The following is a 9,903-nucleotide window of genomic DNA, read 5'->3' as shown; positions in this document are numbered from 1 at the left end:
TTTGTCATATCGCATGTGAAAATTCAGAAACAATTTAGGATCAAGGTTAACACTGTTGCCAGAGAGAAGTAGAAATACTTTGCTGTTGGTATTTTTTCTGGTTTATACTCTGTAAAGTGGATAGGGGTGACATGGGGATTTCTTTTGGTATGGGCTGTAATAATGATTCTAGTGAGCCAACCAGAGGCTCACTGTGGATGAAGTTGTGAGTTAACTGTGTGTTTTCACAATATTGTTTCTACCTTTATTTCTCCAGAATTGCCACCTGTTTAGTGTAGCTGATAATGTCAGGTCAGGAAAAGTTGTTAGATAATTCCAGGGGTTAGCCTCCTCCTCCTCAGGGCTGAAGTGAGATTTTAAAAGTTCATAGGAGCCCCAGAGCTAGAATACCAATAACTAACTGATGATTATCTGACATTCAAGAAAATGCAATTTACAAATAAGAACAGAGCTTTTTTCCTGGAATGAGATGAAAAACTGCCAGACCCTGTGGTGTATGTCTGAGTAAGCTGTGGAAGATCCCAGGAAAGGAAAAGGATATAAATGTGATAAAGCTGACCCTTGCTTCCTTGAGGGCCTGAGCTGATCAGTGTGCTGCAGCTCAGTATCATGAGAAAAAACCTCACCACTGCCTTTAGTCCCCACACCAGAAAAGCTGCAGGCAAGAATGGCAATGACTGATTGTTTTAAGTCACCTGATCTTATTTGTTAGCTTTGCTACAATATTATACATTCATAATCCAAACTAATACAGAAAAACCTCATTAACACAGTTTAATAATGTTATATAGAAAATCGTGTGTGTGAGAGGGGAAGGGTCTGATGAGCTGCCAGAGTCCTGAGGTTTTCCCCAGGAGGGCTGTGCTGTTGATAGTGAGTATTTATTTCTCTCTTTTTGCTGGCAGGCGCATGGTGTTGATAGCTATTTCTTCCTCAGTCTTACACTCGTCTTGGGTTTATTTTTTACACTTAATCCATTTACTTGCATGCTCTCTTTTAATTTGTTCTCAGTCGTTCAGTGTTTTTATTCTGCTGTATTCTATTTCTAAAACTGCTCTTACCTGAAAAATGGGAGCTCACACTTCTATAGCAGCCATACAGTGTTCATTGCAATTTGTGTTTGCACATACCCCTCCCCATGTTGTCTACCCCAATGTGTTTCCTTCCACATGAGTTCCCCCCTGATGCTAGGTTTTTTCCATGTGTTTTTTAATGCAAGTTTTCATCCAATGTCTGTCCCCCCCATGCTAAGTCATAATAAGAAAAATCAAATTTACTGGGTGACAAGGGGCGGGGGGGGGGGAAACCTTTGTGATGTATGCTGATCAGTTTCAACATTGCTCTCTAACAAGACCATCTCTGTAATCCAGTCAAACGTGCTTAGTATGTTTCTTTCACATCAACTCAGTCAGGCCTTATTATTTCTGCTTACAAAAACCTCCCAAAAAAAGAACATAAGAGTGTCTTTGATGTTCGTGCACCCCATTTCCAATTGCCTTATTACACCCACTCATTTTTCACTTTTTTCTAATATTGGCTACAATGCAGCTTGCATGGCCAGAGAATGAATACATCTCAAAAGCTTAGGTGCACATCAAAATTGCTTTCTGAACCACAGCAAACCTTCAATTCTATCAAATCCCTCTTCGCATGTGCTGAGAGCACTCCGAATAAAAGGACTAATCCATTTTCACAAACAATTCTCATGCTGAATGGCAAAATGACATTGCATCGCAGGAACTGTTAATGAAAGAGCTTTGCGCAATACAAAGAGAAGCGAGTACTTTGTGCATTCTGCTCAGCCCAACTTTGACTGCATCCACACAACAAAGCCAATCCAAAGATTTGAGGAATATTGAGGTTTGAAGTGCTGGCACCTTTGTACCTGGAAGCTTAGCTAGGGAAACCTCAGAGCTTGAAATTGAACAAGAAGCTGGTTGGATGAATGGTATGTGCTGGTTCATGACAAACACAATACCTGTTTCATTAACGAGTAATGAGACTTCTAAAGCATCACTGATCATTGCTGTGACCCAGGATAAACATTTGTTAACCTTGAAAATGTTAACATTTGAGGAAACAGTGGGTGAGAACCGATGTGGCTATGCTCAGGTCTGTGTGGCTCCCAGCAGGTTCTGCTGCCTGAAGTGGGGATATACTCACCTAAGGAACAGCAAATGCTCCATTCATTGTGAGTAGTGGGTGGAACAGCAGTTCAATTCCTGAGGAAGACAACTACAGTACTTTCAAAACAACATGGAAAAAGAGACTAAGCAGCAGCTTGGGCTGCAAGAGCTAGGTACAGTAACTCACAGGATCAAACATCTGTGTCACTAGGTTCAGTAACTCACAGGATCAAACATCATGTAGATAACATGCTGCCTGTTCTTCTGTTAGGTTTTGCTTTACTCTTTATTTTTTCTGTCTGTCTTAGGGCCTGGAAGAGGCAGGAACTACCACAACTTCATGCTGCTGTTTAAAATTCTTCTGCTAGGCTATGTAAAGAGTGGTGGTATGGCTGGCACAGGAAAGATAATGTTCAGTAAAAAAAAGAATTGAGATTTGGCCCAGCACCTCTGCCCATTTGACTTCCCCATACTCACTTGCCAGAAGACAGAGACTTGTGGCCTCAGAGTTGTCAAGAAATTCCCCTGCTCACATATCCTTGATGGATCAATAGAGCCTCAGCATAAAGCAATTACAGAAAATTGAAAGAAGAAAAACCCTGCCAGTGACTCAGCAACAGTTGGGAGTGGAGGAGGAGGAAATCCAAGTTATAAAGTATAGCAAGGGGGTGGCATGGTGTTGCCCAGAAGGTTATTTCTGCATGCTGGTGTCACAAATAGCAAATGCTAATAGGGCTTGAGAGTGCTGCTTTGGGTACTAATGTGATGGGCCTTGAATGCTTGGAATAACCCTACAGCAAGGGTCTCGGAACGGTTTCCCAAGGCCCTGCTCTCTAAACACGACTTAAACTACTCAGAGAAGCCTCCTAGTTGACTTTGGAAGCTGTTGATATTTTAGCATGTCTTTATTGCAGTAAATAGCAGTACATGTTTCCAGGTTTTGTGTTAACAATAGTACTGCACAAAAAAACTTCTTTTCATGAGCCCATGGCTCAATTCCCAATTCAACAAAACACTCTTACATTATGAAGTGTTTGGCCAAGTCTCAGCTTCAACTGGGCTGGAAGGGCATGAGTCCAAAGCAGTTAAGAATCCCATCATGCAACTTTGGGTTCAGGAGATTGAACTCCTCATTAATTGATTGGTCATTGTATGACTGATAGACCAAAACATGACTGAGCTGGGTTCATGCTTCCCTGTTGACTCTTGAAGGATTACTGTTTCCCTTTCTTACAGCTACCTTCTTTGAATGCGCTTTTTCTGCTGTAGTGTGAAAAGAAGAGTTAATGACTGGCTTCATGGCAAAAGCTCCACCTCGATTACCCATGGCAGGGACCCAATTAAAGAGAAATTGATTAGTAGGTGCATTATGGCCACAGTAGTCTAAGTTTTGTGGTGATGAAGAAACCAACCTAGAAGGGAGGTACGTGCATTGCATGTTACATTTGATGGGCCCAGGGAATGTGGTAATTCTTCCTTTTTCTCCTCAGACTGCTGAAGCTTTTATCTGAGACATGTAATGAAAACATATTTCTTAAGTTTCCTTTGTCTGTGTTACCTTGACAGTCTAGCATCACTGGTGACAAATGGAAGCAAAGTGGCATTTGCATTAGTAAGAGATTTAATTAAATGGGTTCTGATGTCTGAAGACAGTACCTTAAATTAATTTGTCATGTTTTTTTCTTTTCCCTCATTCCTCTTTGCTGTCTTTTTCTCTGCAAGACTTGTCTTGATAAACTGGTAAATTGCTGCTTCGAAGCTTATTGGCTCCTTCTGCTCATTCTCCTGACATAAAAGTGAAACAGAGCTTTTTCCTTAGTGTGCTAAACATCAGACAGATTCTCTCTCACTGGCTTTCTCCTATTGCAACTCCTTGGATTTACGACTTTGTTACCTTAATTTACAGCATGACAGAAGCTTTTGAAACCACAGGTTAAAATCTGGACTTGGTTGACTTATCCATTCTTTCTGAATAGCTGTTTTCAGTTGCATATAGTTTTCTGCAAGGTCATTTTGGTTCAGGCTTTCTGAAAAACAGCAAAAACTCTGAAAGCCTGGCAGTACTTGTGTAGCGGTCAAAGACATTATTGTTGCTTCAATTAAAACAGCACAGACCCCAGTGGCCTTTACCAATGACTTATTTCTCCGTGCTGTTCTTGGGGTACCCACTGAATGTTACTGTAAATGAAAAGGTGGCTGCACTTTGTTATTGCTACAGAACCTACCAGGCTAAATTTAGATTGAAAGACTTCATGTAAAACATTGCTGTTCTTTACTAGTGAGGCTACAACAGTAGCTTTGCTGATAATGTCCCTGATAGTGGTTTGTCAGCTAGAGCTGGTCAGACTGCAAGGACTGAGTAAGTGTGTGTGTGTTCTCATCTGCATTTAATTTTGATGATGGTGGTAAGTCCAACGGAAGCTTTATCAATGATAGTTGCAGCTGCATTCCTGTGGTGACATTTTGGAACACTAATGAAAAGGTCACTTGGGCCAGCAAAGCTGAAATGCTGATGCAGGTACTTGTGGCACTGTGTTGCAGTTTAACCCCAGCCTGCAACTAAGCACCGCTCAAACTATACAAAACAAGTGATGCACAATGCAATTACCCACCACTTGCTGGCCTATGCCTAGTGAGTTCCCAAGCAATGGCTCCCAGCCAGCCTTCCCTCCAGTTTATATACTAGGCATGACATCATATGGTATGGAATATTCCTTTGGCCAGCTTAGGTTAGCTGTCCTGGCTGTGTCTCCTCCCAACTTCTTGTGCCCCTCCAGCTTGCTTGCTGGCAGAGCATGGGAAACTGAAAAATCCTTGACTTAGGATAAGCACTGCTTAGCAACAATTAAAACATTGGTGTGTTATCAACATTATTCTCATACTCAATGCAAAGCACAGCACTATACCAGCTACTAGGAAGAAAAGTAACTCTATCCTGGCCAAAACCAAGATGGTTACAAAACAGCATGGCTTGCACAGGCTGCCTGTAGGGAACAGTCTCAGCAATGTTCTCATTGCTGACCCAGGCGTAGGGATGGTCGGTGAGTGTCATAAATGCAGTTTGCAAGCAGGGTGTACATTGAAATGTCCTTCAGTCAAAGATCCTGCCCATGTCCCTCTTACCTGATCACAACTAACCTCCGCTCTCTGAATATGGAAGGCTTGCAGAGGACTACTGATACTTCCACTGCAGACTTGAAAATAGTGCTACCAAATGTTTGTGTCTACGGAACTGCAGCTATTTCTTGAGATGAAAAAGCTGCATTCATTTTGATAAATGATATGCTGTGAATTCTTTTCTCAGCTTAATTAAAAATTTAAAACAAGAGAAGGAAAAAGCTCAATGTGATGTAACCTACACAAATGCACGCTGAGAACTGAACAGTGTTGCCCAGAATATATTATGCTTGAACAGAAGAACAGAGAATAGGGGATGCTAGCAACCAGGCTTTGAAATATCTTGCTTTCTTCTGCAGTTGGCGTTATTCCCCCTTTGTGTGAAAAAACCTAGCGTCTGTATAAGCTAGCATACTCCCAGCAAGTGAGAAATCCACTCCCCCTGCCATCTGCTCTCCTGCATGAATAATTAGGAGGAGGAAACAGCTCAGGAAGAGAGAGAAGCTGAAAGCAGGGTAATGCGGGGAGAAAAATATCCCATCAAAACTAGCGGCAGGCTGGGAGGAGGGAGAAGGGGGGAGATGGATTTCCAGCCTTAGGCAAATGCAGCATGCAGTGAATGAGGCTGTTCACAAAACAACCAGCAGTACTTGGAGTGGGAGAGCTGTGAGGGGGGGGAGCAGCACTCCTATTCCAGGAAACACTGTCCTCGCAAACGCACTTGGGCAAGCGCTGCCAAGTATGCTGGAGTTCTTTAGGCAGCTCATGACTCGTGTGTGATCTTTGAGGTGTTCTGCATCAGCCAAGCAGCAGGACAGAAGATGTGGTCCACTTGAGAGCAAACCTCCTCTCAAAGTGCACTGTTTATGTTCTCTGAGTATCTCAGTCTTGCATTCAGCTGATCCATTTCCTTTTGCAGTTAACAGGCTCATGTCATCCTTTATTTCTTAAAGCAAGAGATTTGCACTCCATGTGGCCTTGTGGGATATGCAGAAACATGTACCAAAGACATCCCCCACAACATGATTCTCTTTCTATCTAACATTGACTGTTTGCATAGAGGGAAATGTTAGCAGCACTGCAGGAAATCTGAGCTTCCACCTGTAGCTCTGGGTTATGTTCTGTGAGTTCATGGCTGAATGAAGAATCTTTATCACCCACATCTCTTACTGATTGTAAAGCCATATTTCTTCTGAGGAAACCTGGAAACACAGAAATACAAGCAAGACCACAAATGTTCAGCTCGTGCTTCCCATGAAAAATTCGCAGACCACCTTATAGGTAACTAAAGAAGGCAATGGCTATCCCAACATTTGACTCAGCAAAATTCTTCAAGCTAGCTAATCCAGGAAGTTTATAGTGATTCATTTCGTACCCCATACTCAGTATTGTGGCTTTTTCCTGGTAAACCTTCAAATGAAAATGTGTAAGGTGTCACTGACTCACTTCTTTCTGGTCATCAGCAAGGGCAGGGCATCAGTATAGCTACCAAGGCTCGTCAGTGCCATTGTGCATAGTACCTCATATGCATGGTACGTACCACGCAATACTGTATTCTGTTCTTGGAGCTGTGGCAACAGGCAGTAAATGCAAGATGGGAATTGCTAGGCTCTGTGTAAGATTGTTGCTCTCCATTCTTTGAGCGGACACATTTTATTGGAGATAACAAAGTGGTGAAGACCAAAGACAGGGACACTTGGATGTGCAGGATGCAGTTCCCTGCTGCTTTGGCTCTAGAAGTATTCCGGTACACAACACAAAAGAAGAACCTCAACTCCATTTGTGCATGTGTGGGCATACAAATGGCTGTATACACATTTCATCCTGTACTAATGACATTTTGAGCACTTCCTTCGGTTGTGTAATTTCTGTAAGTACTTAAACACACACACCCCCAGCTGTGAATGCACACACATTTTTACAACCTGCAGTTTGAAAGCCCTGTTTCAGGGGAAGAAACTTCATAGTTTTTTGTGTATTCTTTTAATCTACCCTTGTGGCAAAACTTTCCACCAAGTCTCCAGCTGCCTTTTCAATGTGTGAAATACCTGTCTCAGGACAAGATATGCAATTCTGTACACTGTCCACTCACTCTTGTTAGCCATGATTGATTTGTCTTTATTTTCATTTTGCTCCTCTGTGTAAGATTGGAGCAGCTGTTTATCAAAAGGGAAGACTTCCAGAAGTTCCCTTAATATAATTCCTTTCTTCTGCAATAACAAACTCTAGCCGTATTTCTTATATTTTTCTTTGGTAGTAGTGGGGCCTTTTTTGCCCATTACCAAAGCAGAATGTGCATATTTATCTGCTCTCACCTTTAGCTCACTCTTACGGTTCCTGCCAATTATTTGAACTTTTATTTCATGCAGTAATTAATGTGTTGTAATAAATTAGTTCTTGGCTTTCTTTCCTCCTTCATTAATGCAGGAAATTCTTTGTTGTTCAAAGAGGTTATGTGTCTGCCGGTTTTCACACAGCTCATTAAAAAGGAGCTTTAGATACTGTAAACAAATCAACCTTCAACCCAAACAAAACAGAAGGGAATATGGGAAAGCATGGGGGTTCTACCAGAGACACGTGTCTCTCTCTTTTGCACAGGTAGGCTTTTTTTTGCTAACTGACCTTCCCAAGGTCTGGCTTTTTATTTATTTCTTACTTATCATGTACGTATTGAAACCAGAGAGCTTTAACGCAGGGTAAGGGCTGCTCTGCCCTCATCCTCTGCACCCTGAGTATTGTACATTTTTATAAAATAAAGTGTTTTGACTTTCTCTCTTTCCTGAAGCAGAAGGTGTTTTTTGGTTTTTTCCTTCTTAACAACTGACAGTACATAATCTGGGACAGTATCTGTCTGTGTAGTGACCACAGTGAACTTCCTTGTATCATAGTGGTTTGAAAGCCTGGAGGACTTAACATGTCAGAAGTCATTAAAATGTAGAAGATTCATCCACCCACAGTGGTTTCTGTTGATCCTAAAGAATCCTTGGGTGTTTTCCTTCTCTCTTTAATTAAACCAGACAGAAGACTTCTCTGTGAGGTTCGGTGTCTGTTGAATTTCACACATTTCTTTATTTGAGTAAACAGACCCCATAAATACTTATGGAGAAGAAGTCTCAGCACAAATAAATTGTTGCAGCTCTTTTCAGAAAATATAAACCTCTCTGTTTTACTGGTAGTTGCACTGGGGCTGTATTGCAAGGTGGTTTTGAACTTCTGCTCTAAGTCCAATGTTGAATAATGGAATGGGCAGAGATTACCCAGCAATGCTCAGAAGGAAAGGGCAGGTGCTATTGCTACAATATTTGGGACTCTCGGTGTTGTCTTTGCTTCTCTGTGAGGTCTCTTAGAACCTACTGAACCAGTGGAAAGAAAAGCAGCTTATGTGGAAAACAGCATTTGTCTGAGATGTCTAAGGGCATCTGGGAAAGAGTCCTTGTCCTGGAAGGTATAAAAATCTCGAATCTGTCCAGATACACTCAATCCAAAAAACGTAAGAGAGAAATATACCAAAGATATAACTTTAAAACCCATGAAAATGGAAAAGACATACATCTCTTTGTCATTGTGTCATTCAAGCAGGAGGTCATTCAGGCAGTAGCAGAAGTAAAAACAATTAAGATATAGGGAAGACCCCATGGTAAACACTTGTGCAAAGTCTGTCTGAGCTGTAGATATGAAAGTGTTCTCTTGCTCAGGAGACAGGATTACCATGTGGTTTTGCTTAAGTGCGTTTGTAGGAGAAAACCGGTGAAAATTGATGGGTTATCATTGGCCTGTCACTTACGTGCTTTATAGGCATGAAGTAGTGCATTTTTTACCACTAAAGCTGTAAACAGTCTCAACCTGTACCACAGTCCCTAAGGCCAGAGCTGCTGCCTTATGAGAATGTGGAAGTGTACTTGCATGGCACAGGGCACCACGCTGAGGACACTAGATCTGGAGCTACAGCAGTAGCACCAGGACCAGGAAGACTTGAGCTGCACCAGTGTGCTCCTCTACCTATGTGGGCTGACCCTGACCCTCACACAATAACGCAGCTGGGATGGGATACAGACCTGAACTACCGTAGGCACTGTCACATGGTGCTGGGTGCTGCATAGACATACACTAAGAAGTGTTAAGGGTGACTGACTTATTCAATCCCAGAAAATCCTCAGAGAAGAACAGACTATTTCCAAAGTTACCCTGAAGTCACTTTATTTATGATACCCCAGAGGAGGACATACCAGAGATAATGAATGGGAATAATGGTCAATACCTATGCTGTCCTGCTGCGTCATTTGGTCCTTGCAATTCTGTCTGGTGCTGCAGCATATGCCCAGCTTTTCTTCAATTTCATTCCATCCTTCTTCTGCTGTCTCCTTCTCCTCTAACGTGCTTTGAGAAAGGCATTTAGTTATCAACGTTAAGGAACATGTTTGTATTTCGGCTCTCTTATCAGTCAGTGAGTAATTCTAAATTAAACCATGACTTTTCTGTTAACGTTTTATGCGGTTTCATTTACAGCCTTACAAGTAGCTTCTCATTTGATTCCTATACCCCTGGGAATTTAGCTGTATTTAAATACAGTGGTTTCTTGCCCACTGACGACTGCTATTTGAAATACTCCCCTAGGATGTGTGCACTTGTAAAAGAATACATTCTCTCACCTTTCTTCTAC

Source organism: Leptosomus discolor, chromosome 1 (genome assembly GCF_034619465.1).
Source record: "Leptosomus discolor isolate bLepDis1 chromosome 1, bLepDis1.hap2, whole genome shotgun sequence".
In the NCBI taxonomy this organism is placed as follows: Eukaryota; Metazoa; Chordata; class Aves; order Leptosomiformes; family Leptosomidae; genus Leptosomus; species Leptosomus discolor.
This window is presented reverse-complemented; position numbering follows the sequence as displayed.